A 12,134-nucleotide genomic window follows, 5' to 3' on the forward strand; every position below is an offset into this window, starting at 1 on the left:
AAAAAGAAAGAATTCTTAAATTTAAAACATAATAGTCCTCCAAAAGGGGAAGATAAAGTTGAAAGAATATTCAAGAATATAGAAAAAACATAAAGACAGAAAATATGAGGAAAAGAAAGAAAACATAGGAAAAGTGAGTTTCATAAGGACAGAAATGCAGGACAGGAAACAATAAGAAAAATTAAAATTTTCAGAGATGAAAAGTATATGAGTATTCAAAGGGAGAAGACTTATGGGATACTTCATAGTTTAAATGCTTAAGACAAACCTGGACTAACCATCATAAAATTTCAAAGCTTGTTAAGTCATAAAATTTAAATCCTATTAAAAGAAGGTTCTAAAACATTTAAGAGAGGGAGAATGTTATCTATAAAGAAATAAGAAACTGATTAGCACTAAATGTAGAAGACAATCATGTACTTCTTTCAAGGTATTGAAAGAACATAATTTAGAGTCTAATATTCTATAGTCAATCAAATTATCTATTAATGGTGAGGGGAAAATAAAGAGTTTAAAAGCAAAGGCAAAACTAATATTTTCTAAACAAAAATCTTTTAAATGTACAAAAGACTCAAAGCCTTTGCCTAGTCATTTGACAAATATTTATTATCTATTTTGGCATTATTTTAGGCAACAGACATACAGTGATAAACATGACCTTTTGAGACTTTTTCTTCAAGAAACTGATATATAGATAAGTTTCTAGAATTCTTTTGGAGAAAGTCATTTGAGGATGTACTCTGGCAATAGATTGGTGAAAAACAAAAGGCTATAAGAATTGACCAAATTAAACCAAGCAGTCAACAGAAAAAAACCTAGGATGAAAGATATATATGTATGTGTGCAAGCGCATGGGTGCTCAGTCAAGTCCAACTCTGCAACACCACGTACTGTAGCCCGCCAGGCTCCTCTGTCCATGGAGTTTTCCAGGCAAGAATACTGGAGCGAGTTGTTGCCATTTTCTTCTCCAGTATGCCATAGTCCTAAAAAGCATTGATAAATTCTAAAAATAAATTCCATATAATAGACAAAAGTGAAAGTGAAAGTCGTTCAGTAGTGTCCGACTCTTTGCGACCCCATGGACTGTCCATGGTTTTCTCTAGGCCAGAATACTGGAGTGGATAGCCTTTCCCATCTCCAGGGGATCTTCCCAACCCAAGGATCGAACCCAGGTCTCCCGCATTGTTTGTGGATTCTTTACCAACTGAGCTATCAGGGAAGCCCCAATAATAGATAAAATGAGATTCAACTGGAAGGTAGAATTGATCAGGTATGGTGTGGATCACTAGCGTTCAGCAACACCCAGTTTGATCCTTCCGATGGCAACCCACTCCAGTATTCTTGACTGGGAAGTCCCAGGGACAGAGTCTGAGCCTGGTGGGCTGCAGTCCATGAGGTTGCAAAGAGTTGGACACAACCTAGCAACTGGGCACGGGTATACAATGTGTCTACATGTCTCAATGTTCCCTATGGTTAGGTAAGATTGTGTAATTGAGTTCTAGCCAATGGAACTGAATTTCATTTTCAGGTCAAGGCAGTTAATAAATAGTGGATTTTCTGTTTAATATTTATTCCCCTTTGGTAGCTGGATGGATGGAGTGAAACCAGTGGAGAGCTGCAAAGATCTCAGGGTTGTTAGAGTTACAGCAACTTTCTCTTGATCCACTGTGGACTGTGATATGATCAAGAAATAAACTTTTATAATATTAACCCACCAATTGAGTGAGATTTCAGTTTTATTTGTTAGTGCAGCATTTCTTCATCTAGCTTAACTAAAAATATAGTGAAGAGAAGAGGAGGAAAAGGAAGAAGATAAGTAAGAGGAGGAAGTGGAGGAGGGAGAGAAAGGAAGAAAGAAGGAAAGAAAGAAAGGAAGAAAGAAAAGGCACCCTTTTGTTTCAATGAGAAATATAGTCAGTCAGTCAGTTCAGTCGCTCAGTTGTGTCCAACTCTTTGCGACCCCGTGGATTGCAGCACACCAAGAAATATAATCAGGACCCAGGAAAATAAAATGCAGACCAACAAACTCAGAATGTCAAGTTGAATGTGGCCATCTGTGGGGACTGTAGCTGAGTTCCCAGGAGCAAATAAATCTACAATGAATTAAAAAGGAGTTGGCAGTGACAGGAAGGAGAAGGCAGGCAGAAGCTTGAGGAAAAGGCAGAGTTCAAGAACTGTGGTGCGCGCTCAGTCACTTCAGTCATGTCTGACTCTTTGCAACCCTATGGACTGCAGCCTGCCAGGCTCCTCTGTCCATGGGATTCTCCAGGCAAGAATACTGGAGTGGATTGCCATGCCCTCCTCCAGGGGAGCTTCCTGACCTAGGGATTGAACCTGCGACTCCTGTGCCTAAGGCATTGAAGGCAGATTCTTACCCAGTGAGCCATCAGAGAAGCCCTCAAGAACTGTGGTAGGTTCATTTATTCTTAAGTCCATGAGACTGAACAAACTACCTCCAGAGTCATTTGTTGGCGTTGGTGGAGTTTACCTACTTTAGACCTGGACAAAACTACGTAACATATGGAAGTTTGCAAGTCAAGAAGCATTTGTCTGTGTAATATAAGCAAAGGACAGATAGCGACTGTGAAGAGAAAAAGTGGGGAGGGAGAAAGGAGTGGTAATAATGAATGGAGTATGGCTCAGAGAGAAGATAGCTAGGTTGGCCACTTTTCTGTATGCTGAGTCTTCCACAAGTTTTGATAGTTCTCTACAAACCTGTATACAAGTTTAGATAATTTAAGACATCCAATTCTTTTAGGAAACACTTTATGGAGCAGCTGTGTTTATCCAGCCAAGAGGAATGCATTGTAGGACCAGGACAATTTGTTCCTGCCCCTTTAGGGCAGGAGTTTATAGTCTCATTGGGCATACATAAGATAGAGTAATAAGAAACCCGGAGCAGTACAGAAGAAAGGCCAAGTGACTGGTGCAGAAAACTAACTACCCTTAAAGCTTTTAGAGGAAGGAGAAAACCTGAAGATTTAGAGCCAGAGCTGGGGTGGGCTTAAGCTGCTGAATCTTATGGATTAGACAGAGTTTAGACAAAAAGAAAGGAAGGAAGAAGGGTTTTTCAAGTGGAGAAATGGTGTCAGCAAAGGCAATAAGGTTGAAACTGGGGACCAGTGTAGGAAAAGAGTCTGGCTACAAGATGGCAAATGTAGGTTGAGTCCAAATTACAGTCATACCTCAGAGATATTGTGGGTTTGGTTCCAGATCACTGCAATAAACACAAAGTTTTTTGGTTTTAGTGCATACAAAAGTTATGCTTATACCATACTGTGGTCTATTAAGTATGCAATAGCATTATGTCTAAAAAATGTATATTTGTTGTTGCTTAGTCCCTAAGTCATGCCCAACTCTTTTATTACATTATGGACTGTACCCTGCCAGGCTTCTCTGTCCATGGGATATACCTTAATTAAAAAATGCTCCAGTGCTTAAAAATGCCAGCCATCATTTGAGTCTTCAGCAAATCAGAACCTTTTTTCTGGTAGAGGGTTTTGCATTAGTGTTGATGACTCCTAACTGTTCAGGGTGGTGGCTGCTGAAGATTGGGAGGGGTACTGCAATTTCTCAAAATAAGACAGCAGTGAAGTTTGCCATACTGATTTTCTTCCTTTAATGAATGATTTCTCTGTAGCATGCAATTTACCCATAGTATAACTTTTTTCAAAATTGGAGTCAATCCTTCAGATCCTACTGCTGATTTATCAACCAGGTTTATGTCACATTCTAAATCCTTTCTTGTCATTTCAACAATCTTATACAGCATCTTCACCAGAAGTAGTTTCTATCTCAAGGAGCCACTTTCTTTCCTCATCCATAAGAAGCAGCTTCTCATCTGTGAAAGCCTTATCATGAGATGCCAGCCATTCAGTGACATCCTCAGGCTCTACTTCTAACTCTAGTTCTCTTGCTATTTCTACCACATCTGCAGTTAGTTCCTGCATTGAAATCTTGAACCCCTCAAAGTCATTCATAAGGTTTGGAGTCAATTTATTCTAAACTCCTGTGAATATTGGTGAATATTTCTGAAATAATCTTTCCTGAAAGAAGAAGAAAGAAGAAATATTTCTTTCCTGAAAATACAAATGTTCTTAATGACATTTAGAATGGTGAGTCCTTTCCAGAGTTTTTCAATTTACTTTGCCCAGATCCATTGGAGGAACCATGATCCATGGGACCTATAGCCTTATGAAATATAATAATAATATTTGAAAGTGGAAATGACTTTTTGATCTGTAGGCTCCAGAATGGATTTTGTATTAGCAGGCATGAAAACAATATTAATCTTATACATCTCCATCAGAACTCTTGGATGATCAGGTGATTGACAATGACCAGTAATATTTTGAATTTTTTTTTCAGTAGATCTCAACAGTGATACAGTTCAAATAGTCAGTAAACCATGTTGTGAAGCTATATGCTGTCATCCAGGCTTTGTTGTTCCATTTATAGAGCACAGGTAGAGTAGATTTAACATAATTCTTAAGAGCCCTAGGATTTTCAGAACAGTAGATAAGCACTGGCTTCAACAGGGCTTCCCAGGTGGCACTAGTGGTAAAGAACCTGCCTGCCAATGCAGGAGATTTAAGAGACCTGGTTTCAATCCCTGGGTCAGGAAGATCCCCTGGAGGAGGGCATGGCAGTCCACTTCAGTATTCTTGCCTGGAGAATCCCATGGACAGAGGAGCCTGTTCAACATTTCACAGGGTTGCAAAGAGTCAGACAAGACTGATGCTACTTAGCACGTACACATGCCTTGACTTCAACTTCAAGTCACCAGCTTCAGTAGCGCCTCACCAGAGATTCAGCCTGTCCTTTGAAGCTCTGAAGCCAGGAATTGACTTCTCTCTAGCTTTGAAAGCCCTAGATGGCATCTTCTTTCAATAGAAGACTGTTTCGTCTACAGTGAGTGTCTGCTGTTCAGTGCAGACTTTTGCATTAGTTATCTTAGCTAGATCTTTTAGATAATTTGCTTCAGCTTCTACATCAGCAGTTGCGGTTTCACATTGCTCTTTGATGTTATAAAGACAATTTCTTTCCTTAAACCTCAAACCAACCTTTGCTATCTTCAAACTTTTCTTCTGAAGCCTCTTCTCCTCTTTCAGTCTTCATAGAATTGAAGAGAGTTAGGAGCTTGCTGTAGATCAGGTTTTGGCTTAAGGGAATGTTGTGGTTGGCTTGATCTTCTATTCAGACCGCTAAAACTTTCTCCATATCAGCAATAAGCCTGTTTTGGTTTCTTATAATACATGTGTTCACTGGAGTGGCACTATGAATTTCCTTCAAGAACTTTTCCTTTGTATTTACAGTGTAGCTAACTGTCTGGCACAAGAGGCCTAACTTCTAGCCTATCTCCACTTTCGCATGCCTTCCTCAATAAACTTCATCGCTGGCTTTTGATTTGAAAATGAGAGATGTGCAACTCTTCCTTTTATGTCAATACTTAGAGGCCATTATAGACTTATTAATTGGCTTCATTTCTATGTTGCTGTGTCTCAGGGTATAGAAAGGCCCAAGGAGAGGGAGAGAGTTGGGAGAATGACTAGTCAGAGGAGCAGTCAGAAGACTTGCAACATTCATCTATTTAGTTTGCCTTCTTATACTGCATGTTTGTGGCACCTCAAAATGATTAGTTTTTAAGTCTTCAGATATCTGAGACCATGATATCAAATCATTTTGGTTCTGGAGTAGCTACAAGGATCAATTAGCCTAGGCTTATTGAGAGTTAAGAATAAAAAATTCTGTTCCAGAAGATGGAACACCCATCTGTTGTTGCCAGGATTTTTCCTTCTTTGTTACTTAATGTTAAAGGGAAGGAAACCTCTTAGGAGTTCTGAGGATTAATTAATATCTCCCAAGGGACTTTCCTATGTCTGTTGTTATTTACATAGCTTATTAAAGAAAAGAGCTCTCTTTCCAAAGATTACCTTATTAATCTTTGTTAAATCAATCTCATACACTCAGGAAAGATGGAGTTGGGGGAAGGGAAACTGAAGCATATCAAGAAGGATGCCTGCAGATGTTAGAAACAATTTGGGGGCTGTGAGGGCTCTGAAAACCTGTTACACAATGGAATATTTTTCCTTTTTCTAAGTAATAGGAAAACCACATGGTTTTCTGCCAATATACTTTCCTTGAGTGGGGAACACAGAAAATGTCTTTCCTCTTACATCTTTAGACATAAATGTAGATAAAATGAGGACTATGATAAAGCAACACAGATACTGGGTTAAGAACTTGTTTGTGTGTTTTACTTGTAGAGGTCTATTCAAATCATTTCATGCAACTGGACTTTTCTGAAAACATCTATTGAGTTGGCCAAAAAGCTCATTCAGGTTTTCCATACACTGTCATGGAAAACTCAAACAAACTTTTTGGCCAACCCAGTATGTTTCTGAAAACAGGACTCTTGACTGTGCATCCAGGCCTCACAAGGACCCAGGAGTGCCATACAACTGAGTTCACAAAGACAAGGATGGAACTTGGGAAGTGATCTGGATACTGATGTTCAAGCCCAAGACAGGGTCTGTAGTTCCCTCTTTTCATGATTGGCTGTTATGTTGTTAAAAGGTAAACTGAGGCACATTAAAATTTGTTGTTTCAAGAGTTTATTTGATCAGACATTGATTTGAATAGGGCAGTGTCAAAGCTCACAGAAGGAAATGGCAACCCACTCCAATATTCTTGCCTAGAGAATCCTGTGGACAGAGGAGCCTGGTGGGCTACAGTCCATGGGGTCGCACAGAATCGGACACAACTGAAGCAACTCAGCAGCAGTAGCAGTGTCAAAGTTAGGTGGTTAGGAGCACTCCAGACAGGGCCCAGGTTTTTTACAGAGAAGATGCTGAAGCAAAGCAAAGCAATTATTTGACTGGCTATAGTTTAAGCCTTATTTGCAGGAAGCCTAGTTGGCTGTTTGTGATTGGCTGTTCTTAAGTTTCACACTGTTGGACTCAAGTGCATTGACTCTGGCTTAGGTTTGGCTTGATTACATGGGCTACCAAGCTATCAGAGCCACACCAGTCTACTTGCCTCCTCATTTAATTACTATAAGGTTGACACTAGGAGCTTCTCTGTTGGCTTAGTGGTAGAGAATCTGTTTGCCAATGCAGGAGACACGGGTGCAATCCCTGATCCAGGAAGATCTCACATGTTTCAGAGCAACTAAGCCCACGTGCCACAACCATTAAGCCTGTGCTCTAGAGTCAGGGAATCACAACTACTAAAGCCCATGCACCGTAGAGCCCGTGCTCCTCAATAAGAGAAATCACTGCAGTGAGAAGCCTGATAACTGCAACTAGAGAAAAGCCCACCTAGCAACGAAGACCTAGCACAGCCAAAAATAAATAAATAAAATTATAAAAAAAAAAAATGAATTGACTTTGGTTTTTGCTGCCTCTGCTGCTCCCGCCTCTCACAGCAACCTCCTCTCAACTCTGTTTTTTCTTTGCCTTATTGCTTCTGATTACTCAAAGCCTCTGCTTCCTCTTAGCTGCTGCTTATTAATTACTCTTACTGCTCCATGACTTCTGCTTATTGATTTTTTTTTCTCTCTGTTAAGTATTTTGACTTCTGTCCCTTGCCACGAGCTACTCACTCTGTATGCCTTCAATTTGGATTCTGTGAAGCCAAATGCAAGTCCAGGGTCAAGGGCACAGGCAGAAGTTGAGATCTGATTTATTTGTAGTTGCCCTGGGCCTTCGTTGCTGCACCTGGTGTTTCTCTAGTTGCGGCAAATGGAAGCGACTCTTCCTGGGGGTGTGTGGGCTTCTCATTGTGGTGGCTTCTTCTGTTGCAGAGCATGGGCTCTAGGCATGCAGGCTCAGTAGTTGCAGGACACAGCTTGTGGAATCTTCCCGGACCAGGGATTGAACCCATGTCCCTTGCATTGGCAGGTGGATTCTTAACCACTGGACCACGAGGGAAGTCTGAGAAGTTGAGATTTGAATTGGATGAGGGGAAACATCATCCTTTGAGACTGAAGGGAAAAGGTGAGGTAGATACTTCAGTAGGCGAGAACAAGAAGTTGAGAGAGGTCATATCTGATAACTTATGTCTCCTTACTGGAGTACGATCACTGTCTGCTGAGAGTGAGGAAGAGAGTTTGCATCAAGAGCTTATAAAGCAGTGGAGAGCTGGACTAACTTTAGGGAGTGATGGGAGAGCAACAGGGCAGATACAAGTGAAAACATTGAGAAGTGAAGCTGAGAGCTGAGATTCTGAGAGTAGGCAAGTCAAATAGGCCAGTGCCTCTGGGTTGTATGATTTCTTCTTGATTGCATGATTTCTGCCTTGCCCAACCCCTCCACCCTCTGAGTAGAAATGTTGGGGGCAGGTGAGAGGAGAGCTCAGGAGATGAACCTCTTGGGCTGAGAGAGAAGAAAGGGTTAGGAAGAGGCTGAGAAGTTGGGAAGTCAGGGACTAGAAGTCTTGAAGAAGCTGATACAAATTTAGAAAGAAAGAAGGGGTGGTTGAGGTTACAGAGTAGGACGTTTGAATGATAAGAACCAGATTTCAGAGGTGATGCCAATAGTGTGGCACATGCTGTCGATTAACTCTGGTCACGACTTCTTTGCTGCTCCTCTTTGCACTCTGAATCTGAGCTGGCCTTTGGACTTAACTTTGATCAGTAGAATGTAGAAGTGATATAGTGCAAGTTCTGGAACCTAGGCCACAATAGGCCTAATGGTGTCTGCCTTTTCCTTCTTGGAACACTTGCCTTAGGACTGTAATGGCATGAAAAAGCCCAGGATGAGAGAATGAAAGGCCCTGACAGCCCAGCTGTCTCAGCCCATCCTTACCTCTTGTACCTGTCTGCAGCCACAGGAGTGAGCCCAGGGGAGAACAGTAGCTGAACTGGTCAATCAGCCTACAGACTCACAGAATATGATAAATCATTATTTTAAGCCACTAAGTTTTAGACTGATTTATTTTAGCAATGGCTAAATGATACTCTCCAGGGGTGCCATAGTGGGGTATTACTTCCTCTGCCTAGAACATTCTTCCTCCATCCTTGCATTCTACTCCCTTGCAGTCATTCTTCATTTGGCCAACTTCTTATTTTTTAAGGCTCAGTTCAGTGTCATCTTTTCCTACCAAACTGTATCAATAAGGATGCAAGTGAGACATTAGAAGTGACTTCTCAGCCTCAAATACTCTAAGTCAGATGTTCTTTATGTTCTCAAGATATCCTGTGTGTGCCCACCATAGCACTTCTACCCCCATTATATATGTCTCTGTGTGTGTGTTCAGTCGTGTCCAACTCGTTGCGACCCCATGGACTGCAGCTCTCCGGGCTCCTCTGTCATGGGATTATCCCAGCAAGAATACTGGAATGGGTTGCCATTTCCTCCTCTAGGCGTTCTTCATGACCCAGGGATCAAACTCAAATCGCCTGTGGCTCCAGCATTGACTGGTGGATTCTTTACCACTGAGCCACTTGGGAAGACCATAAATGTCTGTATCCTTCACTGAACTGCAGTGTTTTGAGAGCAGGGATATCCTACCCGCCAGTGCCTTGCACTGTGTCTGAAACATTCATGTATTTGTTGAAGGGATGAAATAATATTTTATCCTTCAAATGAAACCCTGCTTCTTCACTTACAGAGAACTAACTCTGTTGATAATATAACATGAACATAACCACACTAATCATACCCAAGAAAACACTCATATAGAGTGTTTTCATATAGAGATGATTGCTCATCAATGCCTTTCCCCTTCTCCTTGCTCATCTATGTCTTGATGGTACAGCTTAAATCTCACCTCCTCCACAAAGTCTTGTCACCCCATACTGATTTCTCACTCACTCTATTGCACTCCCATAGCACTTACCAGATGTCTGGTTTAGTAGTTCAGAGCATGGGTTTTGGGAATCGGAGTCTTGGGTTCAAATCCCAGCTGGGTTATCTACTAGCTAGACATAGCCCATAAACCCTCTAAGAGCCAGTTTCCTGAATCTGTGAAATGATCCCAAGAACCCCTACCTCATAAGGGTTGTTGTACTTTATGATAAAGCACTTAGTACTTGGCACACGGCAGTTCTTAGTAAAACATGGTTATTATTAGTAATGAACCGACTAGAAGGACATGAGTCTGAGCAAGCTCAGGGAGTTGGTGACGGACAGGGAAGGCTGGCGTGCTGGTCCACGGGGTTGCAAAGAGTCAGACATGACTGAGTGACTGAACTGAACAATGAAAGAATAAGTGAAGGGCTGGCTAGATTCAACTGTCTTCCTAGAAGAATTTAGGGGGAGACCTGTCTATTCCATGTGTCTTGCTGTTCGCTGAACCCAGGGTAGACAAGGCGTCAGCTAGGAAGCAGATAGGAAGACGCTGGAAGAAGACGTGAGGAGCCATAGGAACTTCAGGGAGTCTTTTTGCCACAGCAAGCTGCAGACCTGCTTTATTCTCTAATGGTTGATGCTTGTATAGGCATGATGCGCATGTGCAGTGTTATAAATGATCTCAGCTGTTACATGACCATGCAAAGTCATTGTTTACAGAACGTGGGAGGAGAGAGCCTGACCACTGCCATCTTGGCTGATTGTTCTTTCCCTGCACCATGGCTCTGAGCAGAACCATATTCATGCCATCCTGCAGAGCTGTCTTAAGCATCTGAGAGGATTCTTGGCAAGATGGCAAAGTTTCAGAATCCATCTCATGGGAAGTCCTTTCTAATGCATGAATAATAACAAGCCTGAATTTGTCATTGGTTGAAGAGGTGATTTTTTTTAGAGACATTTACCTGGATTTCTTCTTCCTGTTTTGTGGAAGGGCTTCCTCTCTGCAGCTCAATAACTATTCTCTACAGGTGTTCCATTCTGGGCTCTCACAGCTAGAAAAATGGATAGCTTAACCAGTTTGCTTTTGCTGGTTCTAACAGCCCATGTCACATGATGTTTCCACGGGGGAGTGTAGGGAAATGGAGATGAAATGCAGTGAAAGGCAGGACAACCTGTACCCTCAGAGGGAGAAGCCATCACCATGAGGTCATCTGTGAGGTAGAAAGGTACAAGGACTGAGCTGATAGGATGAGGGGCTCTAAGTTCTCCTTTATTAAATGAGAAGATGAACTGAGAAGCAGAATGTCTCTTTCCTGAATGGATTAGCCTCAATCTTTCAGATGAAGAAGAGAAAGAACTGGAGCTGGGGGACAAAGAGGAAGGATAAAGGCAAAGGAGGCAGCGGGGGGAGAAAAATTGACTAGTTGACTAGATGCTGGGCATTTTTGAGAAGGGTATTGCAAAACGATGTGCAAATGATGTGATGGTGTGTCTGCAACTGAGATACTGTGTGCTCTTACATTGGTGCACCTTTAGAAGGGGATGATGGGCCTGGAGAAGATCTCAGTATTGGTTCTCAACTGCAGCAGCACCAAAGAAACCCCTAGGGAGCTTAGAGCAATTCTGATGCCCAGGCTGCACTCCAGGCTAATCAAGTTAGTCTCTGGTGGTGAAAACTTCCCAGGTGATTCCAATGTATGGTGAATATTTGGAACCACTGACCTGGGCATACAGCTAAAAATAAGCATCAAGAGGACTACAAATAAATGTAACCCAAATAAGATATGGGTCATTGCCATCATCCCAGAAGTTCTCTCTTGTCTTTTCCCAATTAATCCTTACCTCCACTCTCTCAGAGATGACCACTGTTGTGATTTTTACACATGATTGGTTGAAAGGATTATACTAGCACAAGCTGGAATCAAGATTGCCAGGAGGAATATCAATAACCTTAGATATGCAGATGACACCACCCTTATGGCAGAAGGTGAAGAAGAACTAAAGAGCCTTTTGATGAAAGTGAAAGAAGAGAGTGAAAAAGTTGGCTTAAAGCTCAACATTCAGAAAACTAAGATCATGGCATCTGGTCCCATCACTTCATGGAAAATAGATGGGGAAACTGTGGAAACAGTGGCTGCCTTTATTTTTTTGGGCTCCAAAATCACTGCAGATGGTGACTGTAGCCATGAAATTAAAAGACGCTTGCTCTTTGGGAGGAGCACTTTGGCTACCTGATGAGAAGAGCTGACTCATTTGAAAAGACCCTGATGCTGGGAAAGATTGAGGGCAGGAGGAGAAGAGGATGACAGAGGATGAGATGGTTTGATGGCATCACTGACTTGA

Source organism: Cervus canadensis, chromosome 23, assembly GCF_019320065.1.
Source record: "Cervus canadensis isolate Bull #8, Minnesota chromosome 23, ASM1932006v1, whole genome shotgun sequence".
NCBI lineage: Eukaryota > Metazoa > Chordata > Mammalia > Artiodactyla > Cervidae > Cervus > Cervus canadensis.